Raw genomic sequence first — 12,565 nt, forward strand, 5'->3', positions numbered from 1 at the left:
CTACCCTCCAGGTGAACAGTGCTGAGTCAGACTATGCTGATGAAAGCTATGCAGAATTTATACTTATCTCTTTTCCACAAACAAGTCAGGGCAAAGTAATAGTACAGATAAAAGATTACGAAAAACCAAGCCAGGGAGTTTCTATTTGTAGAAGCTATGCACTTCGTTTAGTAAGAAGTCTAAGAAGTCCCTCAACACAGTAACTTCCACTATTTGGGGAAAGAGTCTAAGAGTAAAAGGCCCAATAAGAGCCAAAGTAAAAGATAATTGCAATTGCTTTCCTTTAAGTCAGTCCCAATTATTTGAGCACGTATATTAAGCTAAAAACCAACTATGAACAAAACAAATTTTGTTTTCTTTCTACTTTCACAAAAATAAGAGGAAAGTTAACACTAAGGCTGACTAAAGAAATGTGAAAAGGTTCCATGCATCTTTTCTATCACTGATTTTGCTACCTTATGAAGCACGCCAGGCAACCATTTCCACAACAGTGCACCACTGTCTTCTGGTCAGCCTTTCAGGCATTGTGGTTTTTTCCTTTGAACTAAGCAATGTAGACATGAAAATGCCTGGAATCAAATTGCTGACTAGTTTTCAGTGACCACTTCCCTAAAGCGCCAAACTAAAATGGGATCACTGTGTAAGCTGACAGTGGATCTCAGTATTTTCGGGGATTATGGGGTTTGCTCCTACGTTAGCTCTCTAGAATGGTGTGAGCTGTCAAAGCACCACGAATGCAACACAACAAAGGTCAGAAAGTTTCCCATTATAATGATTATATCATTCTTTACAGATAAAGCTTCAAGGGACGTATCGATCTCCAAAGTTACTGCTTTGTATTGTTTCATCAGTATTTTATCCCATACCACAGATCTACTGAAAACATCGGCCAGTTATTTTCCTTGTTTTGGCTTCAGCCTTTGCTACCATAGTTTTCACTGTATCGGGTCTTTTCTGGACACAAAGTTGTACAGCTGTCCTTCACACACACAAAAAAAAAAAAAAAAAGGTGGATGTGCCAATCCATCATAATTCCTTCTGTACCTTCTGAACACTCAAAGGGACAAGTATATGATTTTATTTTAATCACTGCAAGCTCTGCCTATGCTAGCTTTTCAAATGATATTCCAACACTACTTTTCATCCAGACAATTAACAAGATTTGACAAGACAGTTTAACTAAGGACTGATTTTTTTTAGAATTGGAAGAGAAGAGGGATGCTGGCATCTGGGAAACAGCAACGATGGAGAAAGAGAAGTGAAAAGCATTACAATACATTACACAACATCATAAAGCAATGTTTTGCTATTAACCCTGAGATGTTGTGGACTTAACTGCGATCCCAGAAGCTGATGAGTCTCTTCTGAGATGAGCTGAGAGTCTAGGTTACTCAAGGAATTTGTCACGAACTCCAGGAACACTTCCTGGGAGTGGATACTATGGGAAGCCACAAGAAGTTCTAAATATATATATTATAAAAATATTAGTCAGAGGAAAATGGCCGTGAGCTAGGGATATGTTGATGACACTCACATTTATGCACAGATTTTAAGGCCAGAGGACAATAACAGCTGTCACTGGGATCTGCAGAATTGCTGCATTAAAAAAAAAAAAGTCTAGGCTGTATCTTCATCAAGACACTAACCCAGACTATACAAAACCTGAGGAATGAGTGAGATTTGGTCAGTTGTAGTGGACAAGGTGAAAGCGATACTATTAAGTTGGTGAGGAAGAAGATTTGAGGAGACAGCAAAGACAATCTCTACCATTTAATGCACCAATGCATTACCAACCTGAAGTCACTCTACCTTACTTCAGTGCATCTAGCTGAAGTCTATCAAGTAAAACTAGGAATATGAATACCGAGTAGAAGGTACAGGACAACTGTCCTTAGGGCTCTGAGGCTATTGCTGCCTTGGAAACTATGATTTCACTGTGACAGTTTTACCAGTGAAAGACCTTATGTCCAAAGATGAACCTACCTCATGGTTGGCTTCTTACCACCATAGCAGACTTTGGCAATACCATGCCCAGAAAGGGCTGACAGTAGATCCTTAGACACAACAGAAGCAGCAGCTATACACTGTCCTCTGAAAGATCCTTGGATACCCAGAATATGCAATTGCCTTCTAATCTGGAAACTATCATGGCCCGATTTATAACCGAAAAAAAAACCTGGCAACTGACAACTACAGAACAGCTGTATTTCAGGGCTTTTTGAATCTTTGGAGGACAAACATATTCCCATTGAGATGACAGGCTGCTGTTGCACTATACAAGTCCTCAATCAAACATAATCCATTGCATATAACCATTATTTTTCATGGTCTTGCACGTATTCACAAGATCACAATCAAGAGAACTGACTCTAAAATGCAGCCATGTGCGATGAACATATCAGTATCTTCGATAACAATGTTCCCTCTCCTGTATTCTTGAAAAATCTCTTTCAGAAAGTCAAAGATTAAAAGCAAACATTAAGACCAGATACAAGGGTTGTAAACAATACATAAACTTTCTCCAGAACAGCTTTATGTGTGCCTGTTAGTACTGATCTCTCACGCTGCCAAGCCTCTTTTTTCAAGTGTCTGAATTCCAAAGACAGCTATAACTTGTCCAACTGCATTGTTTTACCGGAAATTTGTGACTTCTAAATAAGCAGTAGGCTAAAAACAAACATATTTTTGCTTGTCATTCAGAGATTTCAACTCTTTAGCAGAAGCCAAAGAAGATGCACCAGGTGAACATATAAAAATACACTACATATCTGAATTAGTTTTAGGAATATGCATTGGTGTATATTTGCTTTGATTTTCCTTTCCCACTCACTTTCAAATTGTAATAGTTAGACGCTAGGTTCCCTCAGTTCTTAATTTCACCAATCTGGAAAGGCTTGAATTGAAACATTCCCAAATGTTTAAGCTTTCCCAAAAGTTTAAGACACTAAATATTAAGAATTGCAATTATACACTAAGAAATTTTGCAAGTGTTGGAACAAAATACAAAAGAGTATGATTTAAAAACCACATTTCCTTCCAATGTGCAAAACAAACCTAGTACAGCTGGTACATTGATCAAAAACTGCTGAAATTTTAAAAAATATTAATATAAAAGTCATTATTGTACCTTCAATGTGTATTTAAAAAAAAAATAAACTCTGATTTGATCAATCTTTTCAGATTTATTACTTTGCTTGTTTCTCCCCTTTGAAAAGCCTTACAAAAGCTTCAGGACAAAAAAATAAAAATCAATAGTGAAGTAAAGATTTAGAAAACTAACTTCCCTACTGAGTTATTTCAAAATCACTTCAGGACAAAATAAAAAATACTGGCTGGAAATTTCCATGTTATTTCTTGTTTTTCTCTCACTTGCCCTTTGCGTGGGCTTTTCTGGGGTATGTCCAAGATTTACAGCTATTCCAAGCAACAGAGCTGGGATTTCACAGTTACTGCAAGTGATGCAAGAAGCCTTATAGGAACGATCTCACTTCATATTAACCAAAGAGTTCTCCAATTATTTTTAACTGAGCATTTTAAGAAGCATAAAGCTTTTTTCCAAATATGAGAAACCCAGAACGTTAAAATCTGAACACTGTTGTCAGGAACTGTTTAAGTATCTGCTATTTAGAAATTCCTTAGCCACGAAAAATTATCAATAATAGACTCCGAATCCTTTAAAGAAAGTAATAGGAAGTTTTATGTCAATCTCTACAGCAAAGTTAAACCCAGGATGATTGACCTTTTACAGAAGGGTCGGTCTCTGCAAGCCTCTCAACTAAGAAGATGAGGTGTAGAAAATTGAGATGAGAGTGACTGATATCTCCTGGATATCAAGAAGATTTCTTTTAAGAAAAAACAGTAGCCAAACTCTGAAAACAGCTGGCAAAGCAAGAAAACACGAGTACAATTTCTTCTTTAGAAAAGTTAATGAAATTGCTAATCATCTACATAACGAACATCAAAATTATTTACTACTATATCCAAAAGCCCATGTGACACACGGATTCAACCAGGATTACGTTTGATATTTGTATGATGATTAGATGGTAGGAGAGAAATTTCTTCATGTGCTACTAATACATGAAAATAACCAGAGAAACAAATACAGAAAATCCACAGTGATTTGAATGAGATGATTAAGTAAAGAAAAATCTAAAACTGAGTGTGACATAGTCTTTATTTAATATCACTAAATATGTAAAATTAGACACTATCATTGTCTTGATGGGGGAGAGACGCCAATGAAGTTTCACGCAACTCCTTCCAACCACAACTAATTCTACACTGCTTAGCTTAACTAAGAACATTTTGACTAAATTCTCAGGTGGGCGAAACCCCTAGAGAACTAGACTTCAATTGTGTCATTTTAATTTATGACCTAGTCAGTATCACCATATTGTGCTCCTTTAGCTCGAACACTGCATTCACATATTGTCTCATCGGGGTGAGAACAATCTGCCTGCAGAATGATTAGTACAGCGAGACCCAGCACTACGACCGAAGGCTACAGCAATATAGCTCTAATGTAATCTCCACTGAAGTCAGCACTGCCTTTGGCAACTGGATAGGTCTCTCAGGGACCAACTTGTTCATTTTATACCAATTATCTAATTAGGTCCAAATTAAGGAGTTTGTGCAGAAGGCTGGGTGCCCCAGAAAATGGATATTAACACAAGCAATATGCAAATAAAGTACTGGAGCCTAGTGTTATCTGTCTGAAACTCCAGTTGTGCAAGTTATTTGAGCACCCGAGCTCTAAACCATATAACCTTTTTCTGATTCTTCTTCCACTGGTTGCTAACTTTTTTTTTTTTTTTTAATACATATAAACTCAGGCTTCTTCAGAAATGACAGTGTCCTGCTGATTTTTTCTTGGAAGCACCTAACAATTCTGGACAACTGTACTGGCTTTTTCCCTTTCCATCTTCAACAGAGCATTTTAAATAAACTAGACGAACACCTGTTTTACAAAAGACTATCAGCTGGCTGTATTCAAAACTACATCTAAAAGTTCCTGACCTATTGCTGTTCATCACTGGTGTCCTTTATTTAAGTAAGAGCCTCACCACAGAAAACATGGATCACAGCTTCAACATGATATCTTGCCTGAGAGAAAAATTATTCAGGCAATTAACCACCACAGGACTGTGCACCTCACCGATGATCCAGAAGATTGTGCTATCCTTTAATCCATGACAGAGTTTACACTTTAAACCTGTATGCAAGACCAGAGTCTTAGACTGCAAACTTTCCAGCCTTCTCCCCCATAAAACACTGGTTATGCTTTCAGTGCTTTAGCCAAAGAATACCAGATTTCATCCACATTAGTCCATATATTGTGTTGACTGTGAAAAAACATTATGTTCTCATGTAAATTAAATCAATTAAGTTCTGGTGAACCAAACTGCCCAGGTTCTAATATATGGGCACTCATCTATTTTCACAGCACTTCCTTTTGGCAGGTAACTTAACAGAAAATGGGTAGCGTATCATTTGAACACTTAACAACTTTTGCTATTTATGCTGCAAGTAAGTGTGAGATGTGGATTTCAGTTTAATCTGCCTTCTCACAGCAGTTTACAATGAAAGTGTTTCTTTAGTCATCACAATCATGTAGCAGAGTAATTAGACCCTAAACTATAATCATATGTTCTATTTGATGGGATAAATAACAGAAGTGGCTATTTCAACCATATGGGTAATTTATATCAAGAACTGAATAAAAACATCACAAAAAGAATAAACAGGAAATTTATGCATATGCAGTGGTACTGAGACTCAAGCATCTATTTTCCAAATTCTGCGTTTCTCCAGGCAACAAGAAAAGAGAACACTGGCATTCCCCTAGGACGGGTTGCTCTCTTGCCTGATCCTACCATGACCATTCCATGTACCTTCATCTGTAATCCAACACACCGCTCACAGTCACCTTCTCAAACTCTCAGAACTGGAAAGAACTGGAAGCATGTCCCAATTATGCTATCGATTCATGGGTGACCAATATCAAGTCTTGGTTGTTGCCATACCTTGAAAACAGATATAATCCTTCTCTGCATGTGCAGGATATTTTGAGTCCATGATTTTTATAATTCTGGCAAGCTTGTCTTTAAAAAGGATGTCAGGCCTTAGCTGACTAGAAATCTAAGTATCATATGGGAGCTGACTTTATGAGGAATAAAGCCCAATGCAAGAACAATTTAGTCACGAAAATTTTCATGAACGCACAAAATTAAGCAACTAAAAATATGAAACTATTTTTAAGTTACATGCTGCAATTTCTATCATAAAGTAAAGGGTCTGTGGTGGGCTAAAAATTATCACTACAATAACGACTGTAACATTCACTACCTTATTCATAGTAATTATCATTATAGAACAGGGGCTTTGAAAGTTTGTGTACATTCTTTAGTTGTACAGCATGGCATAAACTTTCAATTTCTGTTCTTAATTCTCTACTATTATAAAGCCAGTGAAGCTGACAAAATATTACGTTTTATTCATGGCTTCCTCCCAACTCAGTGAAAATGAATTTGAATCCATTTAGAAGAGCATAACACTCTGCCTTTTCTTTTTTCATTAGAAATATCAAGCTTTATTTTAGATGGATTATCTCAGAGCCTAATGCATGAACATTGCTTGGAAAATTAATATCCATTAAAGAACTTCTATGCACAGGCCTCTGCAAACTAGAAACTGCCCTTTTAGAAACCATCTTATTAGTGATCCGTAACGTCTGTAAAGCACTCCATCTGCTTACCTATCCTTTCTATTATCTTACTAAAAGTCTACATGGCTTCAAAAACTACTGTATAAAATTAAAAAAACAAAACCAAACAAAAAACACCAACAAACTCTGTGTCTGTCAAGCACAAAGGCAATACTGCAACACCCAAGGGAATCCTTGAGCCACAGCTGCCTGGAGAGCGTATGCTGGGGAAGCCCCGCTGCACGCTGTCCCTCTCACGGTCCTCTCTAGGCACCTACGCTTGGCCGCTGCCAGTAGAAACTTTGGCATATCCCACTATAGCACTTTTAATGTTCTCACAGGTGCTCATCAGAATAATTCAGAATGCATACAGGCAGAGCTGACGTAAAACACGGAAAGCATATAATCCCTGGTGCTTGAGAGCTTTGGCAGACTCATAGCAGTTATCGCTAACTGCTCTAAGACCATTTAAAGACTTACTTACTGCCAACAGTAATAAAATCATTAACATAAAACAAGACTGTTCTCTTACTCTGTTATTATTTACCTTGACTGACAGGGAGCACTTCGTCCTCCCTCCAGCCAGGTCTTTCAAGCCTTTCTACACAATCACCGCACAATCTACAGGTCAACTTGTTTGTACCTGCGAACTAGCAGTACTCTATAGACACAAAGTTACACTTATTAATCTCAGCATTTTGAAAATCATTAGTGGCTGTAACAGAAATAAAACAGTGCAATATACATGCTGCCAGTCCTGATCACCTGAGACTCAATTCCGGTCCCACTGAAAAGGGGGAAAACTTCAGTTTCTCCAGAAGAAAGCCTGTATTTTCACAGTTCCTTCATGTTTTTGTTTTCAAATCAACATTACTCCAAACGTAGCATCTGATATATTGAAGAACAAATGTGACAGTAAATACTATTGTGACTGACCTACTTAAAATTACAAAAATACGTGTTTACATTCTTCCCAAGACAAATTGCGCAGCGATTTTCAGAAAGTCCCCACAAGCACGGGAAGAAACGAAAACTGCAGCCTGCCCTATCTCCCCAGCCCACCACACACACACACACACACTCACTCACTTATTTTATACGCTGCCAAGCCCTCCACAGAAACCGCACAGCCCGAGCACAGCCGGGGACACGCACCAAAGGCAGGGCAGCTTCAAACCGAGCCAAGCCGGTGTGAGAGGAGGAGGAGGCGGCGGGGACTCCGGCGGCGGGGACGCTGACAGGAGCCGGGGCGGGAAGCGGCACCTCGCCCGCCACAGCCCGCTGCCCGCCACAGCCCGCTGCCCGCCACAGCCCGCTGCCCGCCACAGCCCGCTGCCCGCCACCCGCTCTCCTCACAGAAACTTCAAGGGAATCCCCGGCAAGAGCCGGCGAGTGCCCGGGCAGGGGGCGGGCAGGCGGTGGGACGGCGGCGGGGGCAGCACCTGCCCCGCTCCTCAGCTCCCCGCCAGCGCCTGTCGCGCGGCTTTGCCCCGTGAGGGAAAAAAAAAAAAAAAGAAGAAGAAAAAAGAAATTAAAAAAGGAGAAGTTGGCCGTTTCTGTTTCAAACTCCGGGTACGGCCACGGTGTGAAACCGGAAGCCCACGGCACGGACTTCGGGCCTCCCGCTGCCGGCCGGGACGCCACCGGCTGCGCCGCCCCCCCCCCCCCCCGCGTTATGTAAGGCACCGGCACAGCCTCCGCCGCCTCCCCGCGCCCCTCGCCCGCTGGCGGCGGCGAGGAGACGCCTCCGCCGGGCAGGGCCGGGCCGGGCCGGGCGGCTGCCCCCGCGGGGGACGGGCGCTCCCCTCCCTTCCCCTCCCCGGCCGGTTGTGGCTCGGGCCGCCCCGAGCGCTGCTCGCCCGGTCCGCAAGTACCTGTCCCGGAGGCGGAATCAAGGGGAGGAGGGAGCCCAGGAGGCACCTACCGCGGCCCCTCCGCGCCGCCGCCACCTGCTCCAGGTGTCCCGCCGCGCCGCCCGCCCGCCCGCCGCCGAGGAGGAGGAGGAGGAGGAGGAGGAGGGACGCGGGGCGCACGGGGCGAAGAGGAAGAGAAGCAAGGCGAACGGCTGCCCCCCCGCCCCGGCCGCACCGCTCGCTCTACCGCCTCCTTCCCCGGCGCACAACAACAACAAACACGGCGGAGCCCGGCGTGCGGGGCGGGCACGGCCCCGGGGCTGGCGGGGGGGAGCCTCTCCCCTCCGCGAAGCCGCCCGGAGAGAAGGAAATAAAAACACCCCACAAAATAAAAAAGAAAGGAGCAAATCACAACGCACCCGGTGTGTCCTCCTGGGCTGCGGCGCTCCGGGGGCTGCATGCGGCGGGGGCAGCCGAGGTGCGAGAGGGCAGCGGCACCCCCCCGGCCCCCTCGCCGCCACCCACCGGGAGAGGCAGGGATGGAGCCGGGAGCGGGGGGGGGAGAAACGCCGTGGGTCCCTCCTTCCCCCCGCCGCACGACCGCGCTTCCTCCGCCCGCCGGCGAGCGAGGAGCTTCCCCCCGCCCGGTGTCGGCGCTTTGCCGTTTGGTCCCTTGCTCTTTCCTGCTCCCGACCCTCCCCCCGACAGCGCGGCGGCCACCGGCGCGGCGGCGGCCCCCGGTACCTGGGCGGGAGGTGCGCCCCGCCGGCTGCAGCGCCAGCCGCTCCCCGCCGCCCGCCCCTCGGCGGCTCCGCCGCCGCCCGCCACCAGGAAGAAGCAGGCGGCGAGGGCAGGCGCCGTGCCCCGCAGCCCGCCGGCGGCGGCGGGCGGGACCGGGACCCCCGGGGGCGCAGGAGGAAGGGGAGCCCGTTACCCTGCGCGGGGCGGGCACCGCTCTCCCGGCGGGGGAGGGAGGCGAGCGGGCTCGGCCCACTGGGAGCCGGATTTGGCCACGGCTCCGGTGGTGACAACCGGCTTGCCCGGTCCGGCCGCTCGCTGCCCTCTCGGGCCCGACAGGCTGGTAACTCCTCCCCATAACTTGCCCGAAGAGGATTTTCATAAACCTGACTCCTGGGGGGGGGGGGGAATAAAAAGCTACCTGCAATTTTCGACTCAAAGTCACGCCCCGCAACAGGTACCTGGGTAGCGCCGTGCCCTGCCGGGCCTGAGCCCGGGTCCCCGGGCCTGGCTCAACGGGAACCCCGCGCCGCCGCGGCGGCTCCCTGCGGCCCCTCTGTGCCGGGCGCCCGCAAACCCGGGCCGCCTTCGTGGGAAGAAGTTTCACAGCGTGAACCCCGAGGGTGGGGCCGCTCGGGGCTCAGAGGGAAGAGAAACTGCCTCTCGAGTTTCATCTGGCTTTTGCGGGGGCAGTACCTTGCACAAATAATATTTGTTTCCATCCTGTGCAAAAATAGGAAGTAAATTTATAGATAATCGCTTTTTTTTTGAGAAGTCGCTTAATTTGGAAGGTTCACTGGTGATTACTGTATTTATCTGTTGCACCTGTCAAGTGCATCGTGTTTAAACCTCAACAGATGGAGAGTTATTAAGTCAGCTACCCACCAATTCCTCAATACGTGAATCCTTTATGGCCTGCTATTCCTCTTTGAAAATGGAGGAGGTTTTAGAAAAATATTATGGGCCGGATTATAAACTCTATGTTCTTATGGATAAACAGTTATTTAGATAAATATTCCCATTGTATGAAAGGAACCTCCTACCAGTAATTCCTTACAGTGCGAAGTGAGAAGTTTGCTATGTGAGTCTTCATTGTAAGTATGAAGACTACCATACAGCATGCTAAAACCTGAAGATAAAATGCTGGAGTGTGAGTTAAAAAAGATCACGGAAGGAAGGAAGGATTGCAGAGGAAAAGAATAGAAAGAGTATCACCAGTATGAGCAATTTCAAGTCTGGGAATTTTATATTCAGAATACAGACAACACTTGTTTTGAATCACTCTTTTCCCTCACACTCCTTCACTCGCAAAAAAAAAAAAAAATTCTTGGAAATTTGAGGAGCACAATAAATGAGTTTGATAGTTAAGCTTTATGTATATTTTTACTTTTAACTGGTAATTTTGTTTAAAAGCATGACAAAACCAAACCAATATTTATCAACTTCAAAAGATAACCCTCAATTTCAGTCTTCAGGTGGTCATCTCTGCCTTTTTTGCATAAAATCTCAGGCTAAAATTAGATACAAAATCTTACCTGAACACACACTCAGAAGGCAGATGAATAAATCATGGCAAAGAGCCTAGAACCCCAGTCTTGCATACTTTCATATTACATGTAGCTTTGAGCAATAATAATTATCCTGCAGGCAGTGGGTCATGTATTTACACATGTGAACATATCTTTGCATACAGATGTGCGTATACAAATTACACATTTTAATATATATGTAAATACCTCTGTGTGTGTGTCTACATGTAGTTATGCATGGTTACTCTGTCGAGGCCTAAAGGTGCATAAAGGTGTGAGGAGAGTCACAATTGCAGAATGTGGATTGTCATACAGTATGTGGAAAAAAAAATCTGGAAAAATTATCACCCTTATACGGCTGTGTTACGTAGCACAGCTGCGTCACCTCTCTCTTAATGTGTTGAGCATCTCCCTACTTTTCAGTTTGTAGCTTCCCTTATTGTTGCAGGATTTTTGTATGTAGGCAGATGTCAGTACGCTCATTTACATACAGTCATAAAAATTAAACTTCTATAAGAACACTAGAATCACTGGACAGCATTGGTAGCTAGAAATGTAGTCATTCTGATTTGTCCCTTATAATTCTGGTACTAATGAATGCCAGCTCCTGGAAACTCTTCACGCAGAAAGCAAGCATGTATGTCCAGCAGCAATGCTTATGTGTCCCGGTCTACAAAGCCAGTATCGTTTCTTCTGTTTGCTTCCTGTTCCATGGAGAAAAGAAAAATGTCGTCGTCTTTCGTAAATATTCCCTACACACTATTTCACCCCTGCTCTTTGGGCCACTGTAAAGACCTTGTCCTGGTTTCAGCTGGGATAGAGTTAATTTTCTTCCTAGTAGCTGGTATAGTGCTGTGTTTGGGATTTCGGATGAGAATAATGTTGATGATAACACACCAATGCTTTAGTTGTTGCTGAGTAGTGCTTACACTAGTCAAGGACCTTTCAGGTGCTTAGTTGCTGGCTGAGGTTAAACCACGGCAGAGGTCTACCTGAATAAATGACAGTATGAAAACAAGTGACACAGGGAAATTAATCTTGATTTTTTTTTAATTAGCTGTCCAGTAAAAATTGCCTGAGTCAAGTATAAAGTCTTCCTTTATGCAAATCAGAGAAAGGGAACGGAAGGAAAGCAGAATTTGCACAATATTTTATATGTACTTTTGTAGTAGAGTTGGCCATTTATTATTCCTAATGAGAAACAATTGACCTGGTTGGCCAATAGGTTAGACTCATTAGGGAAACTATAGTTTGAGTGTGAAAGCCTCATAATGGGTAACCAGACCAATGTCATATAAACTCAAAAAATGATTTCATTAAAATTCACAGGATGCTGTTGAATTAAGATGAAAGAACAGCTGTACACTTTCAAGAACTGAAAATGGCAAATGGCAAAATGCCGTAATGAGGAACCATCATCGAGACAACCACTGTCACCACGATTCCCAATGCAAGATTAACGATATCAAGCCCTACATGCAGAGGAAACATAATCTAGACCTAATTATGAACTCATTTGAAATTTTTCATGAATGGACCTTCAGTGAACTCCAGATGATAACACTTTCATTTAAGTCTTAAAATCAAGTCTTAATTATAAAGACTTATGAGGTTGCTGTATTTCATAAAACCTTTCATGATGTGTATTTCATAAAACCTTTATTAGGTATGAGTCCTTCAAAATAACAACACAATACTTACAGTACTTTTATAAGCAGAATCAGAACAAGTTCTTGATA

At 43.5% G+C, this 12,565-nt stretch overlaps 1 protein-coding gene across 5 annotated transcripts in view; it reads right to left on the reverse strand.

Annotated features, from left to right (window-relative positions):
* Positions 1-9,852, reverse strand: part of MBP (myelin basic protein) — a 123,765-nt gene extending 113,913 nt beyond the window's left edge. For 2 of the 5 annotated variants that reach the window (XM_082313596.1, XM_082313592.1), the window contains exon 1: positions 8,979-9,193. The gene's annotated coding sequence lies outside the window, so the exon portion shown is untranslated. Of the gene's footprint in view, positions 1-8,580; positions 8,803-8,978; positions 9,194-9,718 lie in introns of those variants that run through there. The other 3 variants (XM_082313594.1, XM_082313595.1, XM_082313593.1) reach the window with 3 other exon arrangements.
* Positions 9,853-12,565: the final 2,713 nt, after the last annotated feature.

Source organism: Platalea leucorodia (assembly GCF_965183815.1).
Source record: "Platalea leucorodia genome assembly, chromosome: 1".
Taxonomy (NCBI): Eukaryota; Metazoa; Chordata; class Aves; order Pelecaniformes; family Threskiornithidae; genus Platalea; species Platalea leucorodia.